This window comes from Haemaphysalis longicornis, unplaced genomic scaffold, assembly GCF_048455015.1.
Source record: "Haemaphysalis longicornis isolate Haplotype H1 unplaced genomic scaffold, Haemaphysalis longicornis Haplotype H1 scaffold_4, whole genome shotgun sequence".
NCBI lineage: Eukaryota > Metazoa > Arthropoda > Arachnida > Ixodida > Ixodidae > Haemaphysalis > Haemaphysalis longicornis.
The window spans coordinates 85,815,247-85,835,827 of record NW_027526361.1 but is presented as its reverse complement, the minus strand read 5'-3'; the positions used below and the strand labels follow the sequence as shown (position 1 = coordinate 85,835,827).

The following is a 20,581-nucleotide window of genomic DNA, read 5'->3' as shown; positions in this document are numbered from 1 at the left end:
GGGGTGTTCTGTGGGAGGGTTCAGAAGGCCACAAGTGAAGCAGTGGGGGTGAGGGGAGGGTTGGGGGCACACATCGCGGCGATGGCCAGGTTTCCAGCAGGCGTAGCAGGCTTGTTGTTTCCGTTTGAAAGGATGGCAGCGGATAATAGCTGCTCGGTAGCGGATCCAGTACGGGACGAAGGGGCCGGTGAAGAGCACTTGTACGATGTTAGTGTTCTTGGTGCGTTTAGCTTCAAGAATGCCGAGGGACAAGTTATACGAAGTGAGGCTGTCCATGATAGTGGTGTCGTCATCTTGGGGGGGTACCTCAAAGATGGCCCGAGCAATGGTTGTGCTTGGTGGGGGAATGTGATTTAGCAGAGGGTAGGTGTTCTGCTGCCAGGTAAGGGACCGCAGATCGAGGTACTGTTGTGCTCGTGCTTCGGAGGGAGTGCTGACAACTATAAAGTTGGAGCGGCGGTGTACCCGTAGTTGGTCGTGTAGGTTGGGGGGGAGACAGGCTTGCGCCGTCACGGTGTCTGCAAGCAGGGCGGCATTGATTTTAGAGAGGTCGAGACCTCCCTGTGGACGGAGGACAATTTTGATGTCGTCGTCCGGGAGGGGGTCTTCAGGTGGCGGTTGGGGTCGCTTTTTGTGCTGTTGACGGCGTTTGGAGTTGCTGGGCTGGGGGCCAGAGTCGGGGGGATTAGTGGTCTGGGGCTGAGAGGCCGATGCGGCGCGACGGCGAATCTCTTTCCAATCAGATGTTAGCAGTTCGTGGGGGGAGACTTCTTCTCCTTCTACAGCGTATTCCATTCCGGTGATTGGGTCGCAGTTGACCTGCGCAGGGTGTTGGGGGGCGTTGTCTTCAGTTTGAGATCCGGGAAGAGTGGTAGTGGCAGAGTTCTCCCGCGCGCCGGAGAACGCCACTCCCGAAGGGGTGAGTGGCGAGGAGTTGGACATGGACTCGGTAGGTGGCGCCACGTTACCGCCAGGGCGCGGAGCGGAGGGGCCAGGCGTGGTGATAGTGCGCATGCGCGGCGACGCTGAGGTTACGTGCAGCGCAGGGCGCGGAGCCGGCGTGGGCGAAATGAAGCCAGTTCTATTGCAAGGCTTATGTAGGCAGCGGTGGAAACAGCGCTGTCAAAAGCCGGAAAGGGCTGGATGGAGCACGACACTCACTGTGAATGTTCCAGAGATGGTACTGGTGGGGTGGTGAGGCTCTGTGGGGTTGCAGGCACTGTTTTCCGAAGGAATTTTGATCCTGCGCGGAGCCGACGTGAAGTATGGCGTTGCGACCGCCGCCAAGCGGTACCCACCCCCGCACCCACACCTCTCTCCTGAGGCAGGCCACATGCTGCGCATCCTACAACACACACCTTAATTCCCACACAACACAATCGATAAACAGTCATCCACACCTCTTTACTGAACCTGCCTGTCCAGCCTGCGGGGCACTCGACACTCACTACCATTCCCTCTGCGAATGCCCCGCAGACCCGTGCCCCCCGTTCCCTCCCCTCACTTCTGGTGTTGCGTGACCCGGGAGAATCAGGCCAAGCGGGCCAAGTCCTGACCACCTCCGGGCCCTGGCGGTCGCAGTCGGCCCTGTGGGCCTCCTCCACCCCCAATACCTGATCCCGATGGAAGGAAAAATGTATTCCTTCCTTCCTTTCCGGCCGCCCTTGCGGCGGACGCCCGTGAATTGAGGCACTCTAGCAAAGAAAAGAGCGGATTGACAACGCGGCATGTGATAAGCATAGAGCAGAAATAAAGGTAGAAAGAGCGTCGTGAAAGGAAGAAACTTGGAACTAGCGGGCGGGGAAAGCGGCCGTCCGGTCATCGCCGTGGGAATGCGTTGTATGTGTTTCCGCTTCGTCGGTGGCTCAACGGGAGCTTCAAATTCACGCTGCACCTGCCTGCCACCTGAACTTCGACTTATCGCATTTGGCACGTTGGCGTGCTGCTGCGTGGGGCCGTCGCAGGTTAACGTCCGCTCACGAGTACCCTCCTGCTTGCTTGTGTCTGTTCAGTAAGTGGTCTGACCAGCCTGCGGACCTTTGCAGATCAAGCAGCGTCAAACGGGGGTTAAGAATAAAGAATGTCAGGACGGGCGGCGAAGCGGTGTAAAATATGGGAAAAGCACAGGTTAACTTATCCGCGCCAGGATCCGTCGTATGAAGCGGACCGTGTAGACCCGAGCGTCATATCATCGGGGTTTTTAATGCATTGTTTCTAGGGGAATTTGCCGGGACCCCGGTGATCCGTCGTACGAAGCGGGTCGTCGTAGTCCGAGGGACGTATCAACGGGGTTCTACTGTACAGTGTTTCTCCTGGATTGATCAGTGCTTCCTGATTTGGCGTGATTCTTTCCAGGACCTCACTAACAAGGGTGTCAACTTTATTGTGCTTGTGCCAGAAACCAAATTTTTTTACACTTTGTGATCAGTAAGTTGTAGCACTGTGTATTACTTTTAACTTTGGAAGCTCGGAAAAGTCGGATCAAAGATAGGGTTGTAGGCACGACGAAAAAAGGCATTAACACGTGTTTACTCCAAACATCTTTTTTGTCCCATCCAATACACTTAACCTCAGGTCTCTTTTGCTCCAGCTGTGCTGTTTTCACTCCCCCAAAATAAGGCGCCTGCTGGTCTTTTTTACACAGAAAGTATGGTGAGGTTGCAAACCCTTTCAGGCTGCTGCGCCAAAACTACGGATAAAAACGCTGTTCAGCGGCGCGTACTAAAGAGTGCACTAGAGCCACTAAATAAGCTTATTTAGTGGCAGATCCAGTGAGCAGCAGAAATGAGAACGTCTAGGCCCAAGAGAACTGTTGTCAGGTATTCCTTCCGCCCATTCTTCTCTCCACAAAATCCACAGATTCTATGATCTAAATGGGAGATCAGGCAAACACGTAACGCAAGCAGCCTTCATGCAACACTGTTTAGACCTTTTCCGGCAGCCCCTTCAGCCAGTGCCCACGTTTGAGGACACAGACCCATTCTTCCCTATTTAGCCGCAGCAGATCAAACCTGATGGCGTGAAATGGTGCACAAACAGGCAGAAAATGCAACTGGTCCCAGCTGGTTTATGGTTAAATTCCCAGCTGGGAGCAGCTGGTTCCAGTTAAGACCAGCTGGGCCCAGCTGGGAATTTAACCATAAACCAGCTGGGACCAGCTACCATTTTCTCTCCGAATCTCGGAATGCAATCCCTTTGGTATTATCGAAAAAATTTTCCCTTGTGATCTCCTGCTTCCCGATCCAGTAGATATCTAAGGACTTCTTCGCGTCCATCCTCTTTTTCCAGGTCGTTGTCTCTGATTCTTTCACTTCATTTTTTATTGCCTCGGTCGTTTTGTTGGATTGGAGCCACCGAATCAAGTATCATTATTTTTCACTTAGCTTCTATAGAGCGGGAGAAAAGTTGACTGATTCTTATTGCAGTGACAACCGTGTGTATATTTTGTTGTGAAACTCCCATAGTGAACCCAAAAGGGCTAGCGTGCAGGCGGGAACAGTACACTGAACGCCGTTTAGTAGTTCTGCGACGCCACGCATAAAGCTTCGGTCTTTAATATTGGCTCATGAAGTCCAAGCTCGCCGTTCTGCGGTCTTTTGTAACTGGAAGACGCCTTCGCGTAGCAGACAATTGGTCTCTTTTTTTTGCCTGCTCAAAGCAGCTTTGAGCAGCTCCAAGCAGCTCCGTATTTTATTTGCCCATAGAACATCTATGGCGGGAGCAGCTTTGGGCTGCTTGGAACTGCTCAGAGCTGCTCGGAGCAGGCAAAAAAAAGAGACTTGATGCCAAGGTGCGTTTCAGTTCACCTCCGCTTCAAACAGCAGTTCGCATCTGCATGGCCATCGAAAAACCCGGGAACTTGGCCATGACTTGGCGCCTCCCCGGTAAACGGGCTTCTCCAATGGGTTTAGGGGCAACAGAGCAGGCACAATCGCATACAGGGGGCTATGCCTGAGAATTCTGTTTTTTTTTTTCTTCATTATGGTTCCTAGATATATTTCCTCCATGCTCCACTGTGTATCCACATTTTTTACTAGCTAATTACTACCGCCACCTTTAGTGCCATTACGCTGACGCAGCTTCAGGCCCAAGCGAGGTCTGGGACGCCCTCGTTTTGCTTGTTTTCTTTTGTTCCGGCCGCCGGTGTGGTCTATCGTGTTCATGATCGTGTTCTACAATGTGCAAATAAACGCTTTCTTTTGAAGAAGTCAGATTCGCCTCGCCATGCCTCTTCAATGCCCCAGCCCTCACCTCTGGCGCAGTCGACGCCCGAGCCTCTGTGCAGCCACGCAAGTAAGCCAGCCGTTCGACAGGACAGCCGGTGCGCCATTTTGTCTTCCTCGCCCGAACGTATCGCGTCGTTCGCTCACTCGCCTCCTTGTGCACGTCTCCGCGCGTTTGTTGGTGGACGCGCCGGCAAGGCTGTGTTGTGTATGTGAATGCCTGCGTGCAGCCTGCTCGGCGGAATATCATGCCGGGAATTGTGTGGGAGCGCCTCGACCCAGTAATGTCCCAGTAATTACCTCATACGAGAAGAATTGGCACGGCGACAGCTGGTCACCGGCGGCTCCAAAGAGGACCTCATTCAGCGACTCGAAGCCGACATTCGGCAGCAGCATGAAGCTAGCCCCCCACCCCTCCCTTTCGGTTGAAGCGAATGCTTCCGCCTCGTCCGCCGCGGCGCCTTTGATGCTTGCTATTACAGCAGCTACCTCGCCCTGCAATGACGGTGGCGACAGTGCCCGACCTGTCATCTTCCATCCCGTAGTTTGACGGTTCGCACAGCGACAGTGTGAACGTATGGCTTGACGTGCGGCGAGTGCAGCCGCTTGCTTCGTGGGACGACGCCACCACACCTGATCGCTGCTAGCATGCTCAAGGTACGGCGCGAAACTGGCACCTCGCGTTAACGGGATGCCGGTCTCGCGTTAAGCCCGTTAACGGCTTAAAGCCAGTCCAGCACATGCAGAATTCATTCAACAACCAGAAAGAGTTCATACCGCCAACTACTTTCAGCCCAGCCAACACCTTAAAGCAAGCCCAACATGCCTAGAACTTTGCCAATGGCCAGAAAAAGTGCAAAACGCTCGTGAGCCAGCTGTCTACAGGTGCCAAGCCCGTCAACGGCGCCAACCAGCCACGGCTTGTGCAACAGACACCTGCTCAACTACAGCCGCCGCAACTCGGCCTTCTGCGGTGCCAAAACAGACCAAGGACAACTTGTGTCAGTGCCTGGCTGACCATTTCGTGAGTGACATCGATGTGCTTCTGCTGGATGAAGCCCACACCCGAAAGTCTGCCAGCAGCATTGATTATCCAGCGTCTGGCACCAGCATGATCGATTACATTGTGCTCAGCATGTGTGGCATCCTGCGTGCCACACGAAGCTTGAATATGGTCATGAGACTGTTTTCTAGCTTGACAGACCGTCCCCAACCTCTTGTGCAAGGACGACTGGCGCACCTTCCACAAACTTCTAAGCCAGGACAAAGGCTGTTGCCACGCTTCAGTGTGCATCGAACTGCCAGTGTAAGGAAGCATCACAGTGCTGATTTACCTCTGCAGCGCAGCCACAGCCTCAACGGCCACAATGCACTTGACGGCTGCCTAGCCACTTAGATGACTTTGTGCACGAGTGAAGCGTGCTGCAGTGTTTACCCGCGTGTGTCAGTGTGGTGACCGTTTTGGACAATGTGTCGACATCTTTATGACCACAAGGCGTGGTCAACCAGACTGGGGTGGGATGTGAGCACCACCCTATGCCATAATCACTAGCTAATCACTACTGCCACCTTCAGTGCCATTACGCCGACGCAGCTGCAGGCCCAAGCGAGGCCTGGGATGCGCTCACTTGTTGGCTCCTTCTTTTGTTTGCGCCGCCGGTGGGGTCAGTCGTGTTGTATTATGTTCAAATAAACGCTTTCCTTTCAATAAGTGCAGTTCGCCTCCACGCCCAGCCTTCACGCCCAGCCCTCACACTGTCGTCAGCGAACTGCTCATGATGTAATGACCTGCCAGCGATTTCTACAGCGCCATTTCTGAACTAGCTGCACGAGAAAGATACTCTGCTCTCCGTAACAGTGTGCTCTTTTTCAGGTGTCGCGGTTCAGTTGACAGTCAAGCTGCAAAAGACTGAAGCATGCACAACGCGAACCCCGCATTAAGCTGCTTGTTGCTATTGTAAATTGTCGGAAGCAAAAAGACTCTACCGTGCTGTCGTGAATGCACACTTGGCCGGCACAGCAGGTGGTAGAATAAGCTTTCTTAATTCGCAAAACTGAAGCGGCTTGGTATGTCATGTGCTTCATATTTGTAGGCATCGCTCTCCATCAGCGAGCGCCTAAGCTCCTGGGGCGAAAATATCCACCGTCTGCATTCAGACCTGGGCATGGTTTTGAAGTTCATTTTGCGTGACCAAGCAGTGGAATCGTCTCATCCCTGTAGTCAGCTTCAGTCCTATTGGGTGAGCCTGAGCTTAGCCATACCACCCGCTCAAAAGAAGTGTGCCAGGTTTTCAACCTTGGAATGTACTTATTTTGGAACACATGTGATCGTTCAAGCAACATTTGATTGCACCATTAAGGGGGCCATGCAGACAAAATAAACGTTTGTTTTATTCGAAAGATTTCGTGTTTTATAGTGCCCCCAGTGTTTGTCCAGAGGCGAACGATACTTTATTCACTGTGAGATCAATGAATTTCAGTTAAAGTTTTGATTCTTCCGCCAAATTGTGTTATAACGGCATGTGTAAGATCGGGTCTTCAAGCTAAACTTGGTGTGAAGTGAGACTTGTTTACCATTAGCCAACCTAGATGGCACCACCATACCACAGCAAGCCGTTTTCTACCTTTGCTTTGTTTTTGATCGTATTTGTACCTGTATTGTATTTGTCCAGGGAGAAAGTAATCGTTTCGTGAAGCATGGTGCTCGCTCAACAAATATGGTCCCGTAAGACGCCATTACGCCAATCGGCCAGTGTCGCCTGAGACAACTCCTAAGAGCCGCAGTGCTGTGCAGCTGAAGCAAGCATAGTGCGTGCAATACCAACAGCAGCATGCATCAGTAATTCTATGTTTACGTGTGCTTTTATAACTTCCCCTGGTTATCCCACCATTCGTACTGCTATAGAAACAAGCCAAATAGCTCGTTCGGCAAGCTTATATGCTCTGCCTAACTTGCATTTGCTTTTGCCGGCCTCAGGCAGTCGCAGAGCTGGTGCAAATGGCATCATAGGTTCTGTTGCGGGAAAGCAGCTAGTGGGTTGCAAGGTCATTCCCTTTTTTCCTAATTTTATAGCTTATTTGAGTGGAGTTTACATTAAGAATGGTGTCAGGATGATTCTAACCGGGCAATCTTTCGAATTTACCAAACTTGTGTTTGGTATGCACGGCTCCTTTAAGCTCTCTGCATATGTCATTGCTACCTTCACCAGCTCTTGAGCTTGTCGCATGTTTGTTACAGAGTGCTCTGTTATTTCCCATTGTCGGTTGGTCATCCTTGTTCAGTGCCCTTCACTTGCCATCTAATGCTGCTGTGGTTGTGGTCTCGTTAATGTTTGGCGTTCTCAGCCGTCTAAGTGCGTAGTTCACACCAAGCACCTGGGTGGTGTAGGAAGAATGCCATGTGTCAAGGAAAAAGTTATTTTTTCGTTCTGGTACCCTGTCTTCCATCGTGGCAGCAATGTCTGCAGTTTCTGCCATTGCAAATCTCTGTGTATGCCGGCTGCTGGTCTATTTAACATCTTATTGCATAAAGGGACGCACAAAGTAGTTGTAAACATTGCCTGTTTTGAATTTATAAGCTAGGTTTTGAGCATTTATGGCCCATTTACACAAGTTTTTAATAAGAAAAGCAGGGTTGAAAGTGTGGTTTTCCTCATACTTCCCTGACCGCATATTTGTTTACGTCAGCTATGGTGACATATTGGTTAGCCATTGGGGCTAAATTAAATTTAATGGATTGCTAGCGGGTTTAAAATGTGGTGGACATGCGCTTCAAAGTCAAAGGCCACAGTGCATTAAGTGGCATTCAATGCCTTTAGTTGACTGGAGCCATTGAGCCACCGTGTTGTTGCGGGAGCCTGCTGGTCTGGCATTTCAGAGGCCGCGGGTCTGATTCCCACACAGACCCATATCTGCCCAATTTTCTTTTCGATCTAAACTTTGTTTACTGGAGCATTTGTGAGAAATATGCCATCAACTTGTATTCTTTGAGATGTTGGCTCCTTTTTTGTGTCTGTGGGTGAACCCTCCATCAGCCATGTGCGCTATCTTTGCCGCAGTGACACCAGGTTTTTCACCTACCGAGTTGACTAACGCTTTTGTATTAAACAGCCCATACTAGCAATGAAAAATCCAGTTTTGCAGGCTGACATATTGCACAAAAAAAATATAGTTGATGCCTCTTTCGTAGGAATCGGTAAAACATGAAAGTAAAACTCCACAAGATAAATTATTGTGAATCGATATGAACTTGCACATCGCTATTTATATTGTGTTGGTATTGCACTGTTAGATGCATCAATGTAGTGCACACACCGGAACATTGCGTAAATCTGACTGAAACCACAGCCTCTTGAAAACCGTGTGAACGAAACGGAACAGAAAGCAGTAGGTGGTGGAGGGTGCCTCGAATCACCCGCATCCACGAGGCGTAACTTTTGGCGCTCATTAGTGTCATGATGAACTACTTCGCTTCACTTCTCGTAGACGGCATCTGAATGAAGAAAGTAGTGGGAAAGATATGAGGCATGTTCGTAGCGCAGTGGGCAGAGCGCTGTGTATCTCCCGTTGCGGCGAGAGAGTTCGTGTCTCGAATCCGGGCGCAGCTGCGTCAACGGAACTTTTCTTGCGACGTCATTCCAGTCACAGATATGTCGCCGCTCAGATCTTGGTGTACCCGGGCGTAAAGCACTTTCATGTTAAAACAGACTGCAAACTATTATGGAATCATTGCTGTAGTTGATGGGGTTGCCATAGTCACTGTGTGGGGTTTTCGGTTCTGCCAACTGCTATGAATAAATTGAGACACAAGAGTAGGCTAAACAATAGATTAATCAGGTTTTAACAGTGGAGCTGTTCTAGGGCTGGCCCTGACGACAGTCTCTGCTGGTATTATGTCAAGCTCAAACTGGAGCAAGTTTCTCCACCACGCAAAATCCGGTTACCATACAGAAAAAAAAATTGTAAATTGTAAAGAAGCAAGTTGCAAGCGCTACAGATTTGCTGTGTGCTGTCGACGCATGGCCATCTACAGAAGGAGTAGGGTTAAAAAAGGGCTGTAACAGTTTTTTGTACCAGAACTACGCAGAAACGGATTATAAGGGAATTAGCCGCCAAGACTATTCTAACATTGCGCAACACAGCTCCGCTGGTGATCCTTCTTCACAGCGTGGATGGGCACTGAAATTTTTCCCCTCTTCCTCGGTTGCAGGCTCTTCCCCCTCACCTAATGGCCACAGGGTGGAGCACAACTCGCCGGCGGGTCGCCAGCTGCTGCGCTGCCAGCAGTGCAGCTTCACGACACCGTACCCCAGCCACCTGAAGATACACCAGCGCATACATACAGGCGAGCGCCCCTACCGATGCCACCTGTGCCCCAAGGCCTTCGCCCAGAAGAGCCACCTGGTCAGGCACGTGCACACACACGCGGGGGAGAGGCCCTTCCGCTGCCGCTTCTGCCCCATGGCCTTCACGCACCATGTCCAGAAGAAAGCCCACGAGCAGAAGGAGCACCGCCACCTCCAGTAGTGCCGGGGGAGGACGGACCAGGTGGGTGTGTGGGCGCAGACACTCGCTCCAATGAGATCGGAGGGGAGCAAGTGCCTTTCTGTGGGCGTTACGGAGAGAGGTTGTGCAGGACACCTAGAGGGGTGGTCTCGGAGGGAGAGCCCATTTTATTCTACGGGACCTGACTACGGCTGAAAGTTTTGTCCTCACATTGTGGCCAGGGTGACAATTGCTCCACTCTAGTGCGGGAAGTGGGATTGCAGGTGGGACCCTCGCAGACAGGCGCGTCTTGCATTGGTCACAGGTGGCTTGTACCGATAGCGGACTCACCACTATAAACTGCCCATTTGAACATGCACCGCAGCTTTGTAGAACAACTCAAGGAAAAGGGCACACCCCTCTTGAAAGTGGGGCTCGCAATGCATCCACATGTATACGTGTGCAAAATGCCCACTATTTCTATGCGAGTCGCGCAATTTTCCACTGCAGTGGTGCCTTCGGTCAGTCAACAGCAGCTGATGTCGAGTGCTTATCCTGTGCGCTTGTACAGGTAATTTATGGGTGCACCTATAAACATTCAGAAAGTGAGGAAACATGAGAGACGTGCCAGCTACCCGATGAAGTTTCTTGCCACTGCTTTTGACAGGTGAATTGAACAAAGGGGTGCAAACCATAATGAACAAAGAGAAAGGAGAGGGGCAGGTCACAGCTTTTTAAATAACTGGTATTGTACGCTCGTTTTATTTGCGACTAACTTTTGTTGCGACTAACTTTTGTTTGCGACTAAATTTGCTCCCCCCCACATACCGTAATAACATCTTGTCAATGGCTGACTTTGCATTTACGGCCAGCACAATATTTGGGACAAGCACGCGATGCAGAAAAACATGCATGAAGTTCAAAACGGAACTCCGTGGTTGATGCTTGTTGATGTTCAAGGTCAGTTATCTCTTAAAACATAAAGTTGACCTTTATTATCATCTTCTGACTCGCAATTGTAGCCTTGCTTGCAGGAATGAGGTGCGGTGCGCTAGAATCCTGTCCTTCAAACTTTGTCTGAGTAGCTGCTGCGCGATAAAAAAGATCAGCACTACGAGCCTCCTGCATTGCAGCGCCACCTAACATTTTTAAAATAAAACAGTACAAAACTTATTGGAGACTCTGTCCGGATAGACAGTTCAACTAAGAAGCAACACCAGACCCCTGGGGATGCCCTCATATAGAAACGAAACTGGCAGGCGAACAGCTGGCAGTGTGTAAAGCCGGTTTGAAGCGCTCTCCTTGTTGGAACAGATACCTGGTGACTGGGTGTTATCTTTTGACTTGCATCGGAAGTTCTTATCGCAGAAAGCGGGTTAGGGTTGGGTAAAATCGGGATCGGCATGCTTTTTTTGAGGTTCAGTCGCAGACGGTCAAGGAGGAGGAGGAAAAAATTACACCATCTTCCCGTGGAGAACCCTGATGAGGATGCAAAGCATTCTGGCAGTTCCATTGTGTTGCTGTTATGTTGAGTGATCTGGTGTTTACTAGCGCCAGAGGGAATTCCGCGTCCGGGTCCACACCAGTGGCAAAGGCACGCAAGTACTGTTGTGTTACGGTGAGGAGGGGATGGTTCTCGAGGCGCCGAAACTCGCCCATCATGTTCTTGTCGATGTTGTCGTCTCTGTGGTAGAATCGGTAGTCTCCGTCAGCGTTGGAAAGGTAAAGGTTGTTGACGTTGGTGCACCAGCTGAGAGCAATGTACACGCCCTCCTCTTCGCAGCTTTGTCTTCTCCTTCTTCTTCGGCGGTTCCCTTACGGGAATATGACAATGGTGGTTGAACGCAAAGCTATCTCGTGATGGACTCTTTGGTTGGCCAATCCCTAGGGGCATCCTTCCACAATCATTATCAGAGGTGCTGCGGACGGGGTGAGAGAGAGCAACGTACACGCCCTCCACTTCGCAGCTTTGTATTCTTCTCCTTCTTCATCGGTTCCCCTACGGGAAGATGACGACGGTGGTTGAACAGGAAGCTATCTCGTGATGGATTCTTTGGTTGGCCAATCCCTAGGGGCATCCTGCCACAATCAGCATCAGAGGTGCTGCGGATGGGGCTGGTTGAGCTGCAAGGCGCGTGGCGCTTCCCACCACAGCTTTCCCACGGGAAATTCAGCATCCTCCTCTAAAGTTTTCAGTTCGTCGGTTCCGTTGACGTTCAGCTTTGCATGCCTTCTTTGTATCAGTAGCTTCTTGACGTAGTTTGAATCAGTCAAGGACATAAGGCGCGTCCGTAGCACTTGCTCCTGTCCCGGTTTTGTAGCATAGTGGGAAGAGCACTGCGTACCTCCCGTTGCGGCCAGAGAGTCGTGGGATCGAAACCAGGCGCTGCTAACTATTTCTTTTTTTTATAGTGTAGGGGGAGAGGTGCGGACAATGGACAGACGCCGGACGCCGGACATAGCCCCATGAAAGAGACGCTTTGCATCTAAAACTGTTCATTTGGATGCTCTGCAAGTTTCTAATTGGAAATTTTTTCCTGGCTTTGTTTCTTCAGGAGTTTGCTACTTTATCTTGACTAACCATCTAATTGAGCAAAATACAAAAAATAGCGTGATGCACTGCATACAAAAGTGAGCAACATGCATTTGGTAGCGTCGTCTTAGAGTGCATTGGCATATTTTTAAACTCTGGCTAAATTTAACTGAAATACCCTGTTATGAGGAGGCGTGTTTAAGCCCCAAGGACCGGAGTAGGAGTGAAAACAATGAAGCGCTCATGCTGGGGGCGGAAAGAAAAAAGAGCACGCCGGGAAGGGCGAGAAGGAAGACGAGGAAGAGGCGGAACGGAGGTAGCATGTTGAAGGCAGGAGGAACGCTGCTCTCGGCGAGTTCTCTGCTGGATGCGAACGCCCAGGAGACTCCAAGCCGAGCCACATTTCCCTCCTGGCCTTGTGGACTGGCAACGCCGTCTCTGTGGTGGCCTCACACCAGCCTTCTTCCGGTAACTGCGATCGCACGGGCAACAGCGCCGTGTCATCATTTGAGAGTGAAGAAGACGGTGGTGGTACGAACGAGCAGGAAGAACGAGGTTCGGGGAGCGACCTGCCGGGCGCTAACGTTCGGGGGAACTCTGCTTCGAGCCGCACCTTCCCCGTTGACTACCAGACAACTTTCAACCGAAGCTGACGTGTCTTCTATCGGCCGGAGCACCGACCTCAACAAGAACACCGTAGCAGCGCACCGAGCCCTGTGCACCGGGCCAGCTCACCGACAGAGACCAACACGTTAGCGCGAACAATTTGGAGTGGGACTTCTCGCAGGGGACTTTGTTATCATAGGACTGTTGTCATTAGATTAGCTGGATGTTCATTTGTGCACGTTATTTTGTAATTTGTCTCGTCAATATAATTTGGTCCTTGTCCGTAGCCGGTAAATTTTAACCTCCTCATTTACAAAAACAACCTGCATCACACCTGTATACTGCAAACGAAAAAGCCTACAAATTGGGCATATTCAACCCCTTTCAGGAGATGAGGGATGCCCTACTCTGGTCACAAAAATGGCTTGTCCGCACCAAGACCGCACCGACTATCTTGTGGAGAATTGGGAGCCCCCCTAGAGAAAAAGATCCCAGAGGCAGTGACCGACCTCCTCCCAGAGCAATGCACCAAAATGAAAATGCTCTCACTGGCCAAGAACATAAACCCTAAGCTCCACCAAAATAGAAGACAGGTGAGAGTAAATATCTCTGGAGGAAATTCCAACACCATACCAACACTTTATACACAAATGCAATCCTGGGACATCACTCCAACTCTACAGCAGTTGTAGTTGACTACCGAGGCAACTTGCAGGACTGCCTCACAATAAGAAACATGAGCATTGAGGAGGCCAAAACCGGAGCCATTTTCCTGGAAATCGGGCTAATTAATAGAATAACTGAGGACTGAACATCATTTCAGACTCCAAGCGAGCAATGATAAACATTACGGCTGGAAGAATCCAAGGCAGCTAAAATACATTCTTGCCACGAAGATGAAAAAAACCTACTATGTAAGCTGGTGTCCATGCCACGAGGGGCAAGAAGGTAATGAGACGGCAAGCAGGGCTGCGAGAGACCTAACGTGCTGCGCCCTTCACAATTATTCATACCACTCTCTCCCCACCTCCAGAACGATACAGCGAACAGCTTGCCAAACTCAGACATAGCAGGCTCACTTTTCCGTCTGCTCACAAGGAGCTCAACACGCACGATTTGCAGACACTACGGCGAATACAAACCAGTACCTTTATTTGCAAGTTGCGCTTAGCACTGATGCTTCCAAATTACATACAAGAACACTGCAAGCAGTGCAAAGAAAAGTCCACGCTTTTCCACGCAACCTGGGAGGGCCGTACCATATGGCCCCAGATAACCAACACCAACCCTACTACCCTTCTAGGTAGAAACATTGAAGCCAGTTCTGGCCAGCTCAGCCTTAGAGGACCAGGTAAACTTGGCCCGAAGAGCAAGGCATGGTGCTGCTGAAACTGGAGCCCTGGACATGGGGCCCCACCCACAAATCTCCCTCTAATCTTTTTAACCTCACCCCCAATTATATTTTCTAGAACAGTTTTTCTACTAGTACAGTAAGATCTCGTTAATTTGTACTTGAAGGGGACCATAACATTGTTCGAATTAAGTGGAGTTCGAATTAGCGGGAGGGGGCTAGAACGAATGGACGTCGCGCCACACTGCGCGGCCAGAACACGAAAAGCCACCACTGGACTCGTCATCGTGAATAAGGCGCTACTGCACGTTTGTGGCAGATGATTTCGTAAATGATGTTCATGGAGCTCGAACAGCGAAAGAAATTAATTGCTCAGTCCGCTGCGGGTGTGAAACAAGCTGTCGCTGCAGCATAGGGCACGCGCTATGCTGTTGTTTTTCTGTTCTATTCTTTTGCATCTCTAGTAAATTTGGTTCGGTTTGGATTTCAACGCATTGTAATTCTCTGGGCCGACTTCTTCTGCGAGGAGCGATGGAAACCAGGGGATCCCAGTTCAGTTTGAACTAACCATTCCGGGTACCGACGCGTTTGAATAATCGGGAGTTTTCACCCATTGAAATATACAGGGCTGTGCCGGGACCATGGCGTCAGTTCGAATGAATTGTAAGTGCGAAATAACTGACTTCAAATTAACGAGCATTTACTGTACTAGTACTATGTAGCAGGCTTGCACCCACAAGGGAACGGAATCTTGCCAAAGTGTGGTATAAAGTAAGATGTTTTTAGTGCGAAAGCACTACATGTGCCATTCCTGAACAAGCTGTGACACTAAATTTTCTGAAGCCTCTTGAGCGACAGACTGCCAAACCACCAAGAAAGAAGAGGGCTCATCTGCATTGCTAGGGAATGCCCAGGCAGCTTAGACCTGCGCAGAGCAACTTGCCTTGCACCAGTGGAGACGCACCCTCCTCTTTTGCGTTCTTTTCTTCCAGGGTGTCGTATCTGAACCGAAAACCGGAACCGAACCGGTATCTTTGCTGGAATTGAACCTGAACCGTTATTCTTTGAGCCAGCTGTACCCGAATCGGTACTGAACCGAAAAAAAAAAAAAAGTAACGGTTTCCAGTTCACAACAAAACGGTTCGACCATCCCGTTAATGATAACGGGCGGTCAGTGTTATTAGGGGCTTCTTTCTTTCACGCGCCATTAACTTTACAATCTCTCATGCATTTTTCCCCTTCAAAAGAATGAAAACGCTCCGAACACTTTCATCACGGTCACAACATGGTGAAAATTTGATTATTTGATTGATTGTGTGGTTTTTTAATGCGCCGATGCTACGCTGATGAGGCGCGCCGTAGTGGAGGGCTCCGGATTAATTTTGACCACCTGGGGATCTTTAACGTTCTCCGAAATCTCGAACACACGGGTGTTTTCGCTTTTCGCCTCCATCAGAAAAAGCAACCGCCGCGGCCAGGAATCGAACCCGCGTCCTTGGGCTCAGCAGCACGATGTCTTAGCCACTGAGCCACCGCAGTGGGTGGATTAAGCGAAGATACGTGTCAATTCGAAATTCTAGAGATTGTGTTCTTTCAAATTGAGAGGTGTGCCCAGTGTTGGGCACGGGACATTTGGTTTCGCTGATCTCCACTAGCGTCTTTGGTAGTCTCTTTCACAGGAAAAGCTGCTTTTCACAGGTGAATAAAACGCCATGTTGTGTGTGTGTGTGTGTGTGTGTGTGTGTGTGTGTGTGTGTGTAAGTGTGTGTGTGTGTGCTTTACGTGAAAGTTTTTTTTTTATTATTGTTTTGTAATAAGGATGCAGGCAGCATTCGCTCTTGGCTGTCGTAGTAAGTCTGATATCGAAGGAACCGCAGCCCGTGGTCGGCAATATTTTTCTGCTGCGTCTTTTTACACGCTTCGCCAGGGACCCTAAATGGACCAGGAAAACGAAGCCCTACCTTGCCTTATTTGAAATATCTGCCTTTGGTGACTCGTTAACCTACATTATGACCTCAAGGACATTGTTTTTATAAGAAGCGGTGAGAAAAACTGAAAAAACTTTTTAAGTTTTCTGTTATAGAGCATCAGCAGTGATGTAACAAGGAAGTAATTTAAGCAGAATGGGCAATGTCTGAAGTTGTTGTTAGCATCCAAGTGGTGCAATATAACGGAGCAAAGGGCACCAATACCTAACACAGTCACGTCTTTTCACCGTGGCTGTATGTAGTGTTAACGAAAGTGGAAAAGAGGCTGGTACGTAGTCTGTTACATCTGGCCTAGATTTTAAAATTTGATTGTAGTATTGCAGTTTATTTTAAAAAACCAGTAGTTCGAGTGAAGAAAAATGTAGTTTTATGATAAATTTAAAGGATACAAAACTGATTTTTCGCACTTTGCTAATAATTCAGCTCTGAACCGGTTCGTGAACAGGTTCAAGCTTCCGAACCAGTTTGCGAACCGATTCGGCACACGATTTAGTCGAACCAGAACTGAACCGGAATGAAATGAATTTGCCCGAACCCGAACTGTAACCGAACTGGTGTCTTTTCCGGTTCGATACACTGGTTTCTTCTTCTTTCCCCCTCTTCCTCGCTGCTGGCGCACTTGCCTTTGCGTTTGCTGCAGGAAGCACCCTCAGTTTTCCCCCTCTCCCCATTGCAGGTCTTTCCCTGTCTTCTCCCTCCATGGATAACCGCAGGCGGCAGCAGCAGTAGCGCGCAGCCTTCCCCCGGGTTGTCAGCTGCTGCGCTGCCAGCAGTGGAGCTCCACGGCATCATGCCCAAGCCTGCTCAAGAGGCACCTGCGCATCCATAGGGCGGGCACCTCCCACTCGTGCAGCCACCATGGCCAGGCCTTCAAGCAGACCTGCGCGTCCACACGGGCGAGTGTCCATACCGGTGCCAGCTGAGCCCGAGGACCTTCACCCAGAAGAACATGAGGGTCAGCCATGTCCACAGCCACGCGACCCGCTGACTTCTGTACCATGTTCTTCACTAGCTGTCTCCAGCAGAGGACGCACGAGGATGAGGCGTGCAGCCACTCCCCGTGGCGCAGCGGTAGGGGAGAGCCCAACCGTGTGTATGCGCAGGCACTCTCCCCAACGTGATCGGAAGGGAGCGGGCCGCCCTTTCTGCGGGTCGTTATGAAAAAGGCTAAATACAGTGTTGTGCAGCACTCCAAAACGTGTGGGGCTTGAAGCGAGCCTCTTTTATCCTAAAGTGAAAACTGGCTCTGAGCGAAAGTTTCTGTGTTGGTCCTCACATCGTCCCATCACCAGCCAAGTGACGATTGCTCCATGCTAGTGTGGGAAGTGTGATTGTGGGTGGGATTTGTGGAAGACAGTGCCACCCTGTGTTGGCCTCAAGTGACCGCAGTAGAGTGTCCGTTTGAACACATTGTGGGTCGGACCTGTGCAGACTGGGCCATTTGTGTTGGTCTCAAGTGACTGTCGTATGGTGCCTATTTAAACACATCATCGTTGCAACATGTAGGAGACAGGACCATCTTGTGTTGATCTCCAGCGACCACCATAGGGTGTCCGTTTGAACACTCACCACGACTTTTCAGACCCATTAGAAAGTGTCGGTCACGATGTGTTGCCATTGCAAACGTGCACACTGGGTGTATGTGTCTCTTCAAATTTTCCACTGTGGTGGTGCCTTCTGTTAGCAGTAGCTGATGTTCAGTGCTTATCCCATGCACTTCCCTTTAAGATAATTTTAAGGGGCAGCTAGAAACATAGAGAAAGTGAACAAGTGCAGAGTAATGAAGTGAGAGCCAACTTCCCACCAATGGTTGCTTTTATCCTTTCACATATGTACCCCGGAAGTGAGTTTCAACCATAATAAAAAAAGGAAGAAGGACTGGGGGCTATATTATTGACATCAAAAACTTGTTGCATATATCAGGAAAGTCATGTTCCCTCCCTTCTTTGGTATGGTTTGCTTCTATTTTTTTTATACATTCGCAAAATGGCAAAAATCAACCCCAGCATGAAATGGCATCAATTTGTGTCGGTGTAAGTTAGTGCTGTGTGCTGAGGCAGGCTTAAAGGAGCACTGACACGAAAATTTTATGTTACACTTTTATTGCTTTTATCGATGCTTAATGGTCTGGCCAACCTGAAACAGCGATTCAAATACTTCAGGGCGCGATAGTTAATTACATTGAACGGCCTGAAAATTGTTTGTTTCAAATTCCCATGCTTTCATCCCGAACGGCGCATATGACAGACTCCCTGCCTGACCTCACCGCTTTGTGCGGACGTCACCGGCGCCCGCTTGAGAGGGTGTGGCGCCCGCTCGCTGCTCATGGGGCCGCGCGCGTGAAGTGACGTCACAGGTTTTTGACGAGCGCTGTCGCGTCACTTCTTTTTCCTCTCCTGGAGTGATGTCACACTGATGTCCATTTGCTGAGTGCCGCTCACGCGCTGCTCTGTCAGTGCGATAAATGAGATCCAATTGATCTATGTTCTTCGTGTCGCAGGCCGCTCATATTTTAGCCAGGGTAATCTGTTGAGTGAAGAAAACGAACTGTGCAATAATATTAACGTCGAAAATTGGTGTCAGTGCTCCTTTAAACTTGCATTAAATGGCAGCCAGTTGCTCCACCAAAGCGACACCATATCATTTCAAAGACACAGGAAGTGTTGCTCTTCCACTCCTTGTATGTCTCTAGCTGAACCCTGAAATTCTTTGTTCAGTGAACTAACTACCAAGAACCTCAATAGCCCCAAGTTCTACTCTTCAGACATGGAAAAGAGAAAAGGAGACAAAGTAGTTCTTAGTAGCTGCCTCTTAGACACAGTGTCATTGTTGCTCAGTTGTTCCCCCCCCCCCTCTCCACATTTTAAAGATCCCTAAGTTTTCCATCTTCACCTTCATATCTTGACGTTATGCGACCTCTGTGTCACAAACACAAGGAATTAAGTTCACTGAACTTCAGCCAGCTTGCTTCTTAAAAAGACGTTTGAAGTGTGTTGTTGCATCGTGCTAGAAAAGTACATGTCCTGAAGCGAGCAATCTTGATAAAGTAAACTCGTGGGTCGATGCTGCTTCTTCTGGTACTAAAACAATTTGTTTTGTTATTTTAGTAAACCTGAGGTCATGCACTGTTCTGGTTTATAAAGCTGCAAGCTGTTGCGAGCCTGCCAAGATTCCATGTCCGTCATTTATGGATGCGCGCACAACGCCAAAGTTTACTACTGGAACGGGCCGGTTTAGAAATGGCACCGGGCACCTGCGTCCTCTTCAGAGTGCCACAAGGATTATCGTTTGTTGTCCCCATAGCAACTGTATAATGCACTTACTTTGTTGGGAAGATTGTGCACTTTTAAAAGTTCTAATTTTTTCAAAAGAATTACACTTGCACGCTACTGCACGACCATGCATGAGAGACGTCATAGGCCATACATAAAAGTGTGTACCTGAAGAATATATTCCTATCTTTATTCAAACATACATTGACCCAAATAGGCCCCTCCTTTGTTAGAAGCCACACGAGGGCAAGGAATACCACCTGAACATGCCAGGTCTTGTGTGGGGACAACCTCATGCAGGCCGCTCTTTTTTTTTCACCAAAATCTACTGACAACACACCCCACAACACCCAGTATTCTTCCTCTCTGACGATCCCATGTTCCCTGCCAAGTGCTTTTTAACTATTTAGCCGAAGTGAAATTTTTGCACCTAATTTCATACCACGCATAATCGCTAACTGGCCTTTTACACCAGCCATCCTCATTGTCTTTTACTTTTGTTCTTCTAACCGATTTTAGCATTTACCTCTTCATTTGTCATATGTATAACAAGTTTTGGCGCTCTTTGCCCCAGTCCGCCTTGCACCATTAACACCCAACCATCATCATCATCATCACTCTCTGTTGTGGCTTTGGGTCAGCCTTCTGTGGTAATGATTGCAGTCTGACCTCCCTAGCATTGGATGTTTGAATTGGGAAAAAGCAGTCAACATGTAACTAAATCATCGTGGTACCCTCTTTTCATGTTGTCAAGTTCTTGGCGAGCAATAGAACTTCAATGATCATCGTGGTCCAAAACCATTTCTTTACTTGTTCTTACCTGTGTTTTTTTGGTGTTGCTGCTGTAGCATTTTGGCAAGGTGCAACTCTGAGCGGCGGTTGACACACAGCTGTGACTGGTTTAATTTAATCCTACCGGATGCTTTGCTGTTCTGATGTTGTGGACAAGGGGGCAATAGCTTGTTGTCATTTCTGCTGCACGTCAGGCTGTCGGGTAACCTGATAGCTGGGCAAGTTATCTACACCGAGCTTGGTGAACACTGCCGAGATCCTCAGTCAAGTCAATCTAGTAGAGCAGGTGTGGTGTGGAAAAACAGCGCCACTCACTGCTGTTTTTCAGTCTT

General features: G+C 49.4%; 1 pseudogene across 1 annotated transcript in view; it reads left to right on the top strand.

Moving 5' to 3' along the window:
* The first annotated feature begins 4,169 nt into the window (after positions 1–4,169).
* Positions 4,170–20,581, top strand: part of LOC144179808 (uncharacterized) — an 86,956-nt pseudogene continuing 70,544 nt past the window's right edge. The window contains exons 1-2 of the transcript XR_013324331.1: positions 4,170–6,463; positions 9,433–9,770. The product of XR_013324331.1 is annotated as an uncharacterized LOC144179808 (transcript). The remainder of the gene's footprint in view (positions 6,464–9,432; positions 9,771–20,581) is intronic.